Source organism: Phascolarctos cinereus, unplaced genomic scaffold, assembly GCF_003287225.1.
Source record: "Phascolarctos cinereus isolate Bilbo 61053 unplaced genomic scaffold, phaCin_HiC Scaffold_5;HRSCAF=322, whole genome shotgun sequence".
Classification (NCBI taxonomy): domain Eukaryota; kingdom Metazoa; phylum Chordata; class Mammalia; order Diprotodontia; family Phascolarctidae; genus Phascolarctos; species Phascolarctos cinereus.
In genome coordinates, this window is record NW_027555958.1 from 190,478,017 (window position 1) to 190,492,914 (window position 14,898).

A 14,898-nucleotide genomic window follows, 5' to 3' on the forward strand; every position below is an offset into this window, starting at 1 on the left:
TTGAATCAAGTGAGAGAGTGGGAATGATAGAGGGACAATCTGCTGGAGAAGACGGGATGGTGGAATGGGATGACTTGTGCATGTAGAGTCATTGGTCTTGGTAGGGAGAAGGGCTACCTTTTCATGTGAGACAGAGGTGAAATAAGAGATAGTGGCAAATGTTTCAATGACATGAGATGGGGAGAAGAGGGAGCTTTCAGAAAATGGTCTCAATTTTTTCAAGAAAATATGAGGTAAGGTTTTCAGTTAAGAGGGAGGGAGAGGGGGACAGGGAGTTCTTAGAAACTTGAGGAAGAATTAAAAAGTTTGGAAAAAGTCACTGGGGTTACTGGGATAGTAAGTCAAGTAGGAAGGTTCAAAGGATTGCTTTGTTGTGTGAGAGAACAGTCAAGATTATGTAACAAATTTTTAGTGGACTTAGAATAATTTCCTGATTTTCTCCAACTGTTTAGCAGTATGTGAATAAAAACAAAGATTGCATAGGTTGGGAGTGATCCAAGGCTGAGGCTTAGCAGGGCCAGGTAGGCAATAGGATAAGGATCAAGGAATCAAGAGAAGAGTTTAACATAGAGCTTACCTGGTTCACCAAAGGTTCAAAATGGGGAAGAAAGTTGAATAAATCCAATACAGTCATGATAGCCTGGAAACAAACTTAAACATTGACAGACTGGAGGTACTGGTTAGGAAAAACAACTACAAAGAAAGTGTGGGTTGGTCTTGTAAGGCAGAGAAAGAGGTAGAATGACAACTGACTATGATCAGATAAGGGAAGTTCAGAGTTCAGGAACTCAGGAGTCACATATTTGTGAGTAAAAGATCAAGGGTATTGATATCTCTGAGTATAGCTGAAGTAGGTAGACAGGGAAATGGAGAAATGGAGAATGAGGAAGTTAAGGAGCAGGAAGGTTAGGATGTTTGAGGGAATATTGATATGTATGTTGACTACTCCTGCTTTGAAAGCAGGCATGAGAGAAGTAAGGCTGTGAACCAGGTGCTGGACTCATTGAGGAGAAAAAGGGAGTGCCCTGGAGCTCAGTAGATAATGGCAGACAGAATTCTGATTGGATGAAAGATCTGGATTGAGTGACCATTGAAGGAGAAGAGGTTACTGACATCACACAGCTAGTAAGTGTTTGAGGTTGGATTTGAACTCATAAAGATGAGTCTTACTGATTCCAAATCCAGTGCTCTATCCACTGTATTGGCTCTATCCACTGTATCGACTCTATCCACCTAGCTGCCCATCAACATCCCTAGTGGTTTGGTATCAGGATTTAGTCTTCATAGATCATTAGGTAGCTCAGGTGAGGGAATTAGTCGAGGGCATCGAATAGAATGGCTTTTCTCCCCTTTCCCCATAGGCAGGAAGAGGTCAAACAAGCAGACCAGCACAGGATAGAATGGAGTTTCTCCTCTTACCTGGAAGGCAGAAAGTAGCAAGGAGAAAAGATTGAAATGCAATGGAATTCATCTGATGTCTGGTTTGGTCTGGTAGAAAGAGATATAGCAGTGGAGAGTTGGAGTTATGAATTTGATAGATGGCTACCTCAACATTTCCATGTACCTGGCCAATACTAAGAGGGGACTACATTGTCAGATCCCTGGGAGATACATAGGACTACCCAGACCATAACACTTAATGTATTTCAATTAGTTTGGGGCCTACTACAGCCAAATACATAGAACTTAGGTTCTCAAAGGGACTCAGGAATTGTTATCCAAATCCTTTATTTTATGCATGAGAAAACTAAGGCCTAAAACAAGTGAAATGACTTCTCCAAGGTGATAAAGTCACTAAATGATGGAACCAGAACTAGTATGCAAGTCTTTTGAATTCAAGTTCACTGACCTTTTCCACATAAAATCCTTCCACTCAGTTTAATAATGATGTTTGCTGCTACTGCTATCAATGTGAAAAGTAAAGACTAAACATATATCCAGGCCAGAGTTAGCAAGCCTTTTAAAATTCTGTGCCAAGGTTTTGAGCCCTTTCATTTATGTGGGCTGGTTGGTATAGAGAGGGGTGAACAGTATTGTTGATCTGAATGAGTACTTGTGCCCGGAAATGCAGTAATGAGTTGAGTGTATAAAGTTGAGCTGCCAACTCAGTCGTTAAGAAAGGGAAGAAACTAATGCACCTAGTTTATCTTTGTAGCTGCATTGTAGCTGCCATGGATCATAGACCCAGAGCTGGAAGGAATCTTGGAAAACACCTAGCCAACTTCTATCATTTCAAGAAGAGAAAATTGAAACTCAAAGATGGTAAGTGACTTGCCCAAAGTCACACAGTTCATTAATAGCAGATATGGGAATTGAACTCAAGTGTTCTGAATAAAAAATGTCACTTTATTCACTGTGTCTTGTTACATTCACAGTCAGAAGGCAGATGAATGAATCAGTGGCCACCAGCCCATTTGCTGAGGAAAATCAGCTTTCATGTCATTGTGGTCTGTCAAACCTTGGGCTCGGACATGTCACATCAGAACTTTCAATATGCCAACAAAGGACATAGTGTTTTCCATTGCTATCATTGAGGGGAGGGGGAGGGGAATTAACTGTGTTAGTTACCTCTATGGCACATTTTTACAAATCTATTAACTTTCAATTATCCATTCTAGGGAAAGGAAATGCTATTGCAGGTAAGTGAAATAAAGAGATAACCTACCCTCCTATATCAGGGCTAGTGAATGGGAAACTTGCCAAAGAAAACCAGCGCTATATCCTTCACTCCACTTAACTGGATGGCAGGGAATTCTGCTAAGGTGGTTTAATTTTTTGAGAGTGAACCTTTATCCAAAATTGTTTTGGTCCATACATCTGAGGTCTCTTTGTAACATGTATTATGCTATGGCATACATAATGAAAATGTCTGTTTAATGGACACGGTATGTAACTTAGAATCAAGATGGCTGGATGTTAGTCCTGACTTAAATGTAAACTAATTTCTAGGCACTTAGGGCAGTGTCAAACTGAGGACAAATAAACATATGGGGAAGAAATTAATAGGTAATATCAAAATATTAATGTGAGAACTATTTCTGCCATGCAAAATCTTTTTTTCAAAATGTTTGAAGGGAGATTTCCTAAGGAAATACATTGACTGATGAGTATGCTGAGTCATATTAGTTCAGATCAACATACCTAAATCTGTTTATCAGTAAAGTTTATTTCCTGCAGTTAACTTTAACATTCTCTATAACTCCCTGTAGACTAGCAACATGGAAAGGATACAATTTAGAAATGAAATGCTTCTCTCCTATAGACAAGATGTTAATCAATCTGTGCCTGTTTCTCAATATATTAAAAAGGAAAAATAAAGAAATTCTCATCTGTCTTTATGGATGCCAAAATTATACACACATACATGTGTGTGTGTATACATACATATACACACACACACACACACATATATACACACACATATATATACACAGATGTATAAATATACGCAAATATGTTACAGATATGTGAATATAAAGATATGTGTAATATATCATATCCATTAAAGTGTAGAAGAAATATATAAAGTGGTCTGTTAACTTTTAGAAATAAAATGAAAATAAAAGATATTTTTGATGTCATAATTATTATAGCTGCTAAATAGCAGGGTAATATTTTGATGCTGTAGAGGATGGAATAGTTCTTTAAGTAGTACAATATAGCCTTGAATCTCTGCCCTATGCTTTTGGAAATGTACCTGGACCTTTGGACAGAAAATATTAAAACCATCTGGAGCTCATGTACATCAGGAGTTCTATTGGTACAATAGGAACCTGGGCCAGAAGGTGATAACACTCATTATTTGGTATGCTCTGCCCTAGAAATGTTAACATAAGCAAATATACATCAGTGGGCACTGTGTGTTTGTAGTAGTTTGAATCTGATTTCATTGTGAGGCTGCTAAAATATAATTGCAAAAAGAGATTAGCACACTTGCAATGGTGATTCAGAGTGGGAGAGGGCAAAGAGCAAAAACTTCTGAACCTTGAGAATGGATTATTCCTCACTAGGTGGGGGGAAATAGAATAAAAGAAAGCACTCTTTGTCACGGACAGAAGTAAGCCAAGTCATGGTAGATATGTATGCTTCCCTCCTTCCTTCTTTCCTCCCTCCATTCCTCAATTCTTTCTTTCCTTTTTTTTATTCCTCCTTCCCTTCATCTCTCCCTTCCTCCCTCTCTTTGTTCCTTCCTTCCTTCTCTCTTTCCTTTCTTCTTTTCTTCCTTCCTTCTACATTCAGAATAGGGCATATAATTCAGCAACAAAGTGAAAGGTCATCACCAACAGAAATAATCATTTAGACAAGAACATTTGTCTAAGAGGAGTGTACACAGTATGGTGTAAGGGTGAGCACAGTATATTCTTTCAGGAAGTTTGAGTTTAATAAATTGTGCACTGAAGAGAAAGACAAATTCAGTTAATTTTTTAAAAACTGTAAATCAAAGACAAATATTTGTAAATGTAAGGTGGAGCCCCTTTATGATTTAGGCAATTTTATTCATTTAAATGGACAAACACGAGGACAGGTGTGAGAGAACTACTGAGAAAGCAGCATTCAGAAAAAAGTAAATATGGCCAAAGTGTCCTGTTTCTCAGCATTGAATTTACATGTGACTGATATGAAGATTTCAAGGTAAAATGCTGACAATTCCTTATATATAGAACAATTTGGTGACTATAAGGCAATTGTATATTACCTAATTGTTATTCAGTCATTATTCAGTCATATCTGACTCTTCATGATCTCATTTGGGGTTTTCTTGGCAAAGATACTGAGTAGTTTGCCATCTCCTTCTCTGGCTCATTTTACAGATGAGGAAACTGAGGCAAATGGGGTTAAGTAACTTGTCTCTGGTCACCCAGCTAATAAGTGTCTGAGGCCAGATTTGAACTCAGGAAAATAAGTCTTCCTGACTCCATGCTCTGTCCACTGTGTCTCCTAGTTGCTCCATTTTAACTATTTGTAACTTTGCAGATAGTTATGAATATTTTGCTTTCTCACTATAACAAAGAGGTGAATCATTTCACACAAGAGAAGGAAATTTGGTGTATGAGGATTGGTCAAAACCAGAGCTCAAACAGATCAGAATAAACCTCAGAGCTGAGTATGAGAAGAATCTTCAGTGTTGAGGATTGGAGAAACCTCCAGTTCAGGCTAGGAACAGACCTCAGAGCCTGCAGTGCTACCTGCTTGTTTGGAAGAACTGACTGGATGAAGGCTGACCCCTTGCTTCTGAGAGCCAAGATGAACTTAGGGCTCATGGAAAAAATGACCTTGAAGTAGAATAGAGCTTAACTGGGCTGAAAGCTTAAAGCTCAGAAGAGACCTCTGCTTTCATCTGGTAACAGACTTCAGAGCTCTCATTGTCACTGAGAGGTGAAAACCCTTTGGAGTCCAGTCAAGGTTACAGGCCCAAAGAGGCTTTGTAGATCCCAGGAATAAGCTTTGTGTTTGTTGTTGTTGTTGTTGTTTGTTTGTTTTTCCTGAAAGAGCTTAACACTGGCTTAGCAAATCATAAGAAAAATGACCCAGGCTCCACAGGCAACAGAGAAGTGTCCTTGCCTAGTAGGAGTGCAGAGAGGCTAAGAAGAGGAGTAATTTCCCCCAATTGTGAATTGTAGTTCCTGCTGTCACTAAGGGAGACATCAAGTACATTGAGGCCCTCAGTCTAGAGATTAGTTGCCCTACTCATGTGGCTCTCTGCTGTGGTTTCTTAAATTTGTGCCCACTCTCCTCTGTAGATATTATGTATATTGGTGAGAAATTGTGTCACAGATTTATGGGTGAAATATTATGTTTTAGTTATTATTGCTTTGCTTTTTTGCTTAATAAATATTTCTGATTAAAAATTAATGATGTCATCTTAGTTGATTTGTTAAAACATACCAGAAAGAGGTCAAAAGTTACAATGTGTGATAGTAGAAGTACATATCGAAAATGATTTGTAGCAATGTGACTTCCCACTCTGGAAACCCCTCTTCTTCCCCTCTCAATATGCAGCATGCAAAATAGTTAGCAAGTCACTCAATAAACATTTATTAAGCACCTACTATATGTGAGAAACTGTACTAAGTGCTGAGGATAAAAAGAAAAGTAAAAGACAGTCCTTACTGTTAGGAGCTCATAATTTATTGTGGGGGCCTGGGAGAGGACATGCAAATAACTATGTGTAAGCAAGCTATACAAAGAACCAATTAGAAATAATAACAAATGGGGGCAGCTAGGTGGCTCAGTGGATAGATTACTGGCCCTGAAGTTAGGAGGACCTCAGTTCAAATTCAGCCTGAGACCAAACACTTGATACTTACTAGATGTGTGACCCTGAGCAAGTCACTTAACCCCAGTTGCCTAAAAATAAAAAACAAACAAATAAATAAAAGAAATAAAAACAAATGGAAGGCACTTGAATTAAGAAAGAATAGGAAAGACTACCTATAGAAGGTGGGATTTTGGATGAAACTCAAAGGGATCCAGGCAATCCAGGAAGCAAAGATGAGGATGGAGGGCATTCCATGCATAGTGGAGAGCCAGTGAAAATGCCCAGAATGTGGAAGATATAATGTCTTGTTCAAATAATTGCAAGGAGGCCAGTGTCATTGAATTTCAGGTTGGGGTGTAAGGCGTAAAGAGACTGGAAAGGTAGGGAGTAGGTTATTAAAGTCTTTTTATGCCAAACAGAGGATTTATATTTGATCCTGAAGGTGATAGGGAGACACTTGAGTTTACTGAGCGGGCTATTGAAATAGTCCAGGCATGAGGTAACAAGGGCCTACATTAGCGTAGTGGCAGTATCAGAGGAGAGGATTATGCATTTGAGAAATTTTATGATGGTAAAATTGATAGGCTTTTGGCAACAAATTGGATATGAGGGGGTAAGAGCGAGTGAGGAATCAAAGATGATACCTGGGTTGTGAGCCTGGGTGAATGGGAGGATGGTGGCACCTTCTATTAGTGAAAGGTAACTACGGAAGGTGGAGAGGATTTAGAAGGAAAGATAATGATTTCATTTATGGACATGTTGAGTTTAATATGTGTATAGGACATCCAGTTTGATATGTTTCGTAGACAGTTGGAGACTTAAGACTGGAGATCAGTAAAGATGTTAGAGATGAGAAGTGAGAATTACTAGTGTAGAGATAATTGAATCCAAGCAAGCTCATGAGATCATGAAATGAAATAGTATAGAGCAGGGGTAGGGAACCTGTGGCCTCAAAGCCACAGGTGACCTTTTGACTGAGTCCAAGTTTTACAGAACAAATTCTTTTATTAAGGGGATTTTTCTATGAAGTTTGGATTCAGTCAAAGGGCCACACTTGAGGACCTAGAGGGCCACAGGTGGCCTTGAGGCCAGAGGTTCCCCACCCTTGATATAGAGGGAAAAGAGAGGAGGTCCAGGGTAGAGTCCTGTGGTACAGTTTTTGTGTGTGACCCAGGTAAAGATCCAACAAAGGAAACTGAGAAGAGATAAGCAAGGGAGAAGGCAAGAAAACGGGAGAGAGAGGAAGAAGAGGGACTGGGTATAATGCCCACTTGTGTTTTAAAAATATATGAAAGAAAATCTTTTTAAGGTGTGTACCAAAATAAGATGTGTGACCTTAAGGGCAGCTAGGTGACACAGGGGATAGAGCACTGGCCCTGGAGTCAGGAGGACCTGAGTTCAAATCTGAACTCAGATACTTTGACACTTACTAGCCATGTGACCCTGGGCAAGTCACTTAACCCCAATTGCCTTGCCAAAAAAAAAAAAAAGGAAAAAAATGTGTGACCTTTGACAAATCATTTAACTTTTCCAGGCCTCAGGTTTCTCTTCTGTAAAAATAAATGAGTATGTATATGTATTTGTGAGGTGTGGAGATTTTAGTGGATTAGATATTCTCTAAGGTTCCTTGTGATCCTATAGAACTTCCATCCCTAAATGTTCCCAAATGGAACAATTAAGGAAATGCATTATTATACAGAAGGTGTCAAAAGCATCTCAAGCATGGAAGAAAATATGAGTGTAGGTTAACCTTTCTTCTAAATATCACATTTCCTTCCACTCAAGAGAAGGCAGTAAAATAAATAAAATGAGAATAGTGTATCTTTTATCTTAGAAAAGGGACACATCTGTTCTAAATTCTTAAAAATGGAAAATTTTGGATTGAGAAGGGGAAAAAAAGCAAATACTAAAAAATGATCATCTCTAACCAGCTGAGAAGGCCAGGCAGCAGATGTCTGCCATCACTAATGGGAAGTGTAGAACATGATAGCATGAGGAAGATCTGTAATAAATGAATATAACGAACGATTGTGACTGTGTTCTATGGCTTCATTTTCTGATTGAGTTTGAGTTATACAGTGGGGGTGCAATTAGCGTTGAATGGCACATGCAAATATAAGGAAATATTTTTCCAGAGACTAATTTAAATATCTAGAGCAATTAAATATGCATAATTCTGCAGGTCCCAACTCTGCTCCTGATGATCATCTGCTTAGCTGAACATGGAAACATGAGTTTAGAAAATAAACAGGGAAAGATTTTTATGGTCATCATTTCCTTCTGATAAATTTTCAGCTGATCATTATTTTATGAGCTTCTGGCATTTTTTAGTCTGGGCCAAGGGGGCAATGTAAACATAAAATTTTGAATTCTCTTTCATTGTTCACATTTCATTGCAGGGCTCCATCTGCAATCTGCGATGGCAAAGCAGATAAAGGCAGAAATAACCTCCAAATTGTCATGAACATGCCCTTGCCCAGTGATTGGTGCTTATTTGGATTTTGCAAGCAGTTTCCAGAGGCAATGTAGTTTTGCCATCTGTAGCATCAGTTAATTACCAGAAAGAAATCCTGTTTAGATAATGCTAACTCCTATCACCTTTCCCTACCAAATCCAGCCTCTCAGTAATCCTGAATACTCATGCTTATAGCTTTACATTTTAATTATGTTTAAAGACTCTATAAACAATCGAAATACCAATGCTTCTGACTCCTTTCCCTTTTTCCAGAGTATGATTCTTATGGATTCTCTGAGAAATATGTTTCCCTAGCATAAGGAAAGGAGATTTCCTCTAAGACCTCTAGTCTGTGATCTCTTCTGAAGTGAAATGCCTTTTTTCTAATGTATTTATCACTGCCATTGGCTGATGGCTCCTATACTCTCCTAGGAGTCTGAGAAACATGAAGAAAAGGTATTATCACTAATAATAATAGTTATATACTGTTTTAAGACTTTAAAGTATTATCTCATTTGAATCTCACAATAATCCTCTGAGGAAAGTAAAATAGTTATCATTAACCACATTTTACACATAAAAAAGGGGGGCAGCTAGACAGTGGATAGAGAGCTGGGGCTGCAGTTAGGAAAACTTATTGTGAGTTCAAATCAGCCTCACTTACTAGCTGTGTGACCCTGGGCAAGTCATTTAGCTCTATTTAAAACACACACACACACACACACACACACACACACAAACCAACTGAAGTTCATAAGAGTTCAGTGATTTGCCCATAGTCACACAGAGTGTCAAAGGTGGGATACATAGAATATTAGTTCCTATTCCTACATCTTAGGAGCAAATCCTGAAGGTGTATCTTTAAGTTCTGGTCCATAGCCTTTAGCTAAATTCCTTGTATTTAGCTGTTTTGTACAGATTTGTATTTGTTAACTTTATATTTATACATACATTAGAATGTAAGCTCTTGGAAGGCAGGCATATAGTTTTTGCCTTTCTTTATATTCCCAGTGCTTAGTACCATGCCTGGAACATAGTAAGTCCTTAGATGATTGCTTATTGATTGATTGATTATCTTTCCAGAGGCAGTTTAACATCTCTAAGCCCCTAGAGAGTAGTAAAGCTGAAACTCTCTAGAGTCCCCAAGGAATGAATTTTTATTAATGGTTTTGTTTTTTCATATAGTTCATTTCTTACCTATATGAGCAGTAACACTTTTTCTTATTTTAAATGCTTAAACAGAAATCTTTCTAAGATCTTCACTCTTTATGCATTATCCTGACTCTTTAAAGAGGTTTGTCTATACGTAACTTAACTTTTCCTTGATGTTACTAGAGTATCATATGCACATCAGTTACTATGATGTGCAGACTTATTTGCCCCTGAACAAAATAGTCCCAGACTGCTGTGCTTTTGAGTTCCTGAATGTGATTTTTTTGTCTCTTATCTTTTTGTCAGATTATCAAGTATCACCTCCCAATGCTTTTACTTTGCCTGCCTGTAACAGTCCAGTTTCCCACTTTGAATTCACTGCTCCTCACTTTATGAGGTTTTGAAAGTCACATACACAAAGTGATGAGTACTGTATATAAAGGAAGAGTAAATAGGCTGTGAGTGAAGATCTAAGGAGCTTTCTGAACTTTTGTGTATAGACTTGTTAACATCTATTTTGGTTGTTCTAATGTCTTTTTTGCTTACTTTCTGGTTGGCACAGTTAAGGCTGTCAAATAGAAAGTTCTTGAGGGGGTAACATGGTACTACATAGTTATATAATAATGAGTAGAACCACAAATATGTGGCATGGTAGGAAAAGTTCTGGATTCATAGTCAGGAAGCCTGAATTATAATCCTAACTCTGTCACTTACCACCTATATGACCTTGGGAAAACTGTTCTATGGGCCTCAATGTCCTCATCTATAAAATAAAGTGGTTGGAATGATATCTTCTAATGTTCCCTTCAAGTTCTAACCTTATGATTCCATCAATTACTGTTCACATTTATTTAGCCCTTTAAAGTTTATGGAGGCTTGAGGCTTAATCAGGTCAACAAACATTTGTTAAGCACCAACTGTATACCAGGCACTGTGCTAAGAGCTGGTGATACAAAGAAAAGAGATGATAACCATAGCAACCACAACAACATCATGATAATAACTCAGTCCTTGTTCTTGAAGAACTCACTGTATAATGGGGAAGACAGCATACAAACAGCTGTGAGCAATCATTATGTGTGTATATATTTACACATACATAAATGTATATATACATACATATATGCACATTTATGTGTGTGTATATGTGTACCCAGACATATAATTAGAGATAACCTTGCATGGAAGGCATTAGAATTAAGGGGAATCTGGAAAGGCTCCTTGTGGAAAGTGAGCTCAAGGAAGCTAAGTAACCTGACACATGACAAGTATTTTTGTGTTTCAAGATTTTCTTTGTACTGCTCTAAACTGCTTCTTTAAGAGTACTGGAATAATTCTCCAGTTTATACTCTGGTAAGCAACTCTTTTTTTCTTCTTCCTGAGTGTCATCAACTCAGTAAAATCAATGAAGGGCTACATACAATTTTTAAAGAGCAATTTATGGTTTAAATTGTTATTTATGGTTTAAAGTTTTATTTTGATCTTATGAGAACTGTATAAAATGTTCAAATCATATAATTTAAAATTAATTATATATATCCTTGTAATTCAATAAATATTTTGAAATAAGTTTTAATTACATTTTGTGCTCAGCTAAGAAGGCATGGGTAGAGAAGGAAATTGGAATCAGAGGAAGAGGAAAAAAAGAGAGGGAGAAAAGGTAGAGATAGAGAAGAAAAACTGAAATGGAGAGAAAAGGAGAAAGAGAGAGTGGAGGAAAATTGTCATAGAGAAGGTGAGAATCCTATTAGCAGATATAAAAGAAGAAAAAAGAAAGAAATAAAAAAGGAAGGAAGAAAGGAAGAAAGAAAAAGAGGGAGAGGAAGGAATGAAAAGAAATGAAGGAGGGAAGAAAGGAGGAAAGGAAGGAGAGAGAGGGAGAGAGAGAGAGAGAGAGAGAGAGAGAGAGAGAGAGAGAGAGAAAGAGAGAGAGATTGAGATTGAAGGAGTAACAGACATGAAACAGTATAGAAGATGAGAAAGGGTAAGGTGGAGAGATGAATGGGTTTAGTAGATTCTAAGGTATGCTGGGTAAATTGTTCTAGTCATACTTTGCTAGTTACCTGTGCACAGGGTTTCAGAGTAATGTGACCTCTTCACTGCCTTTTTTGGAATGCTGATTACCTGATTAAGAGCTTGAAGAGTGATTTTTGCCTGAACCTCTTCAAAGACCCATTCTGATCAATACAGACGTAATCTTCCAACAGGAAGGAAATTATTTCTGAGTTCCAGTGGCATTGCTCAGAACTGGCTAAATTACATACAGCCAAAGATCAAACCCAGCTGAGCATGGCATCCCCATTGCAACTCTAGAGCTTTGCAATTAGTAACTCTGTGACTTTGACCAAGTTACAACCTCTCTACGACTCAGTTTCCTCATTTGTAAAATGGGAACATTAATACTTTACCTACCCACTACACAGTTTTGTTGAGAGAACACTGCTTTGTAAAAGTTTGAGAATTTCATGAATGAAATACTATTATGATTGTCATTATCCCTTGAAGTATCTGATTCACGTACATGGAATAAATAAGGTACTATTTAGAACTGGTCCTGGTAAATAATTATTAATAGAAGAAATGCATATGGAAACATTGGAGCTAATTAACATTGTAAGTAAATTCTGAGTATCATAATTTGATGTAGGTTTGCATTTTATATTTTAGTACATTTCTGCTTTATCAACCCATATTGAAATCCTGGAATCACTTAAGCCTTCAAAATTTCAAGCACAGTTGTAATGAACATTTCAAACGATAAGCAACAATTTCACCTTCTATTACCTTTGGGAAATGTGTGACCATTTGTGTAGTCTAAGACACTTCTGTGTACAACTAATTGGATGTTATTTGTTATTACCCCTAGCTTTATGGTAAAGTTAGTGAATATTCTGGGCATAATCTTGAACAGGCACCTTAATTACAGTAATAGAAGCAACAAACTACAAGTTACCTGTCTCCATTTGTAAGGGCAGAACTAAACTATTGTCACTAATGTGATACCCTTTGCTGGAGATAAAATATAGAGAATATCCTGATTGCTATTACTGAAGTCTTAGGTCAGCAGTCAAATGTGCCTTTTCTTTCTTTTCTTTTTTTTTTCCCCAGGACTTTTCCTGGATAGCTCCCTAATTGCTAAGAGCAGCAGAAACAGTCTACTTCTACAGCTGGTAGATGTCCTGGTCTTCCATTTCAATTCACACACAGTTCTCATCAAACCCAAATTCTACCATTTTTTGGCCAAGAAGTAACATCCTTTCTAAATCCACTTTTCACCTTTGGTTAATTATAACTCAGACTTGTAGTTTCTTTTGTCTTCTCCCCCTATACCTTCCTTTTTCCTTTCCCTTTCTCTATTTCCAAACTCTCTTCCCCCTGCTTCAATCCCATTTAGTGAGGACAATGAAATCTTTCTTGGAGACACCTTCATTTCTGTAGCAATCTACCTGGTGTAACTTTCCTTTCAATAGTAAAAAGGGGATTCTTAATCCAGGGACATAAATCAAAAATATATTTGAAATATGAATATAAGCACTAACCAATTTTTGCAGTAGTGGAGGGGCTGCTGTGATATATGGGGTGTATATTTCCACAGAAAGGCAGTGTAGCATAGTGGATAGAAAGCTGGCCTGAGAGTCAAAAACCCTGTGTTCAAGCCTTGCCTCTGACACATACTGGCAGTGTAACCCTGGGCAAGTCACCTAAACTCTCAGTACCCTACACTGCCCACAGGCTACTCCAATGCTACAGAAAAGTTGCTGATTTCGTTTGATAAATGAAGTTCCTCACATGGAATTTCCTAAGGGGATGAAATCACAGACAAAGCATTTCCCAGTATATTTGAAGTTAATAATTACTAGTACCTCCTTTGTGATCTACCTGCCCCACTCCACCAAGGAAGTAAAGTCTACCAAGATTATACATTATATCTATCAGAAATGGAATTCCAAGTTCTGTAGCCTGGAATGTCATTGATTGAGATAGAAACCCATAGATGGGTAAGAAGTACATAAAGAACCCTATTCAGCATCTTCTACTATGCAGTTCTTTCTGCCTACCCTTTATATGCTCATGGGATCAGATTCCTTCAGTAAGTGTCACAGGCATTTAGAAAAGGACTGACAACCAGCACCAATAGACCTTTACTTCTAAAGTCTCTTGGTTTTAGTCACTGCTAACTTTCAGGGTTGGTTGGTCACCGAGACTCTAAGCCGTTTATTTACAGCACAACTGAAAGACGCTGATGATTTTGTGGAATGTGCACTCGCCAGAAGGAACAGCTCGCGAGACAGGCTGAGCAGCTTGCAAAAGTCAGGTGGTCACTAGTGCCTTGGGGATTTCTACGGTCAGAAAGCTAGTGAGTGATGGAGCGTTTTCCCCTCTCTCCTCTTTTCTCCTCCATTTCAATCCCCAGAGGGGACTGGAATCCTCTAGCTTTGAAACGGGGGCTATCCAGCTATATAAATGCACGTGGTTTCTCCTACAGATTCTTCTAAACTCCTTTCACTTCACTAGTAAAAACAGAGAAGCTTCCGTAAACACATTCTCTAAAGCAAGATCTGAATATGACTTAGAAAAGGAAAGAAGAGCTTAATTGAGGGAAAAGGCTCAGAATAGCGGGCACCCTGGGACCAGGGCTTGGGCTCTGCTGTCTCTAGTGCTCCCTCCTTTACTGTCCCAGCCAGTTCTTGAATTTCGTTCTCTGGCCCCACTAGGGAGACCTTGGAGAGAGGGAGCGCATTTCGCCCCTCTTCCATCTTGTCCAGTAGGTGCTTCCTTCCCATGCCCAGAGAGAAGGTATCTGAGCGTCTAATTCCAACCTCAGGGCTGGGCTCTTAACAGGGCGCCACCCTCCCTTGACTGGGTGGCTTCTTCCAGAATGCTTGACACCATGGCGACCTGTGATCTGAGAGAGCAAGCATATATTACGGGGTTTATTGCCCTGTAGTCAACCATGGGTGGGATTTGGTCAGATCATTAAAGCGGAGTTTTGCTAGGCTAGCCCTCCTCCTTTACCCGCTGGCTTCTGCCA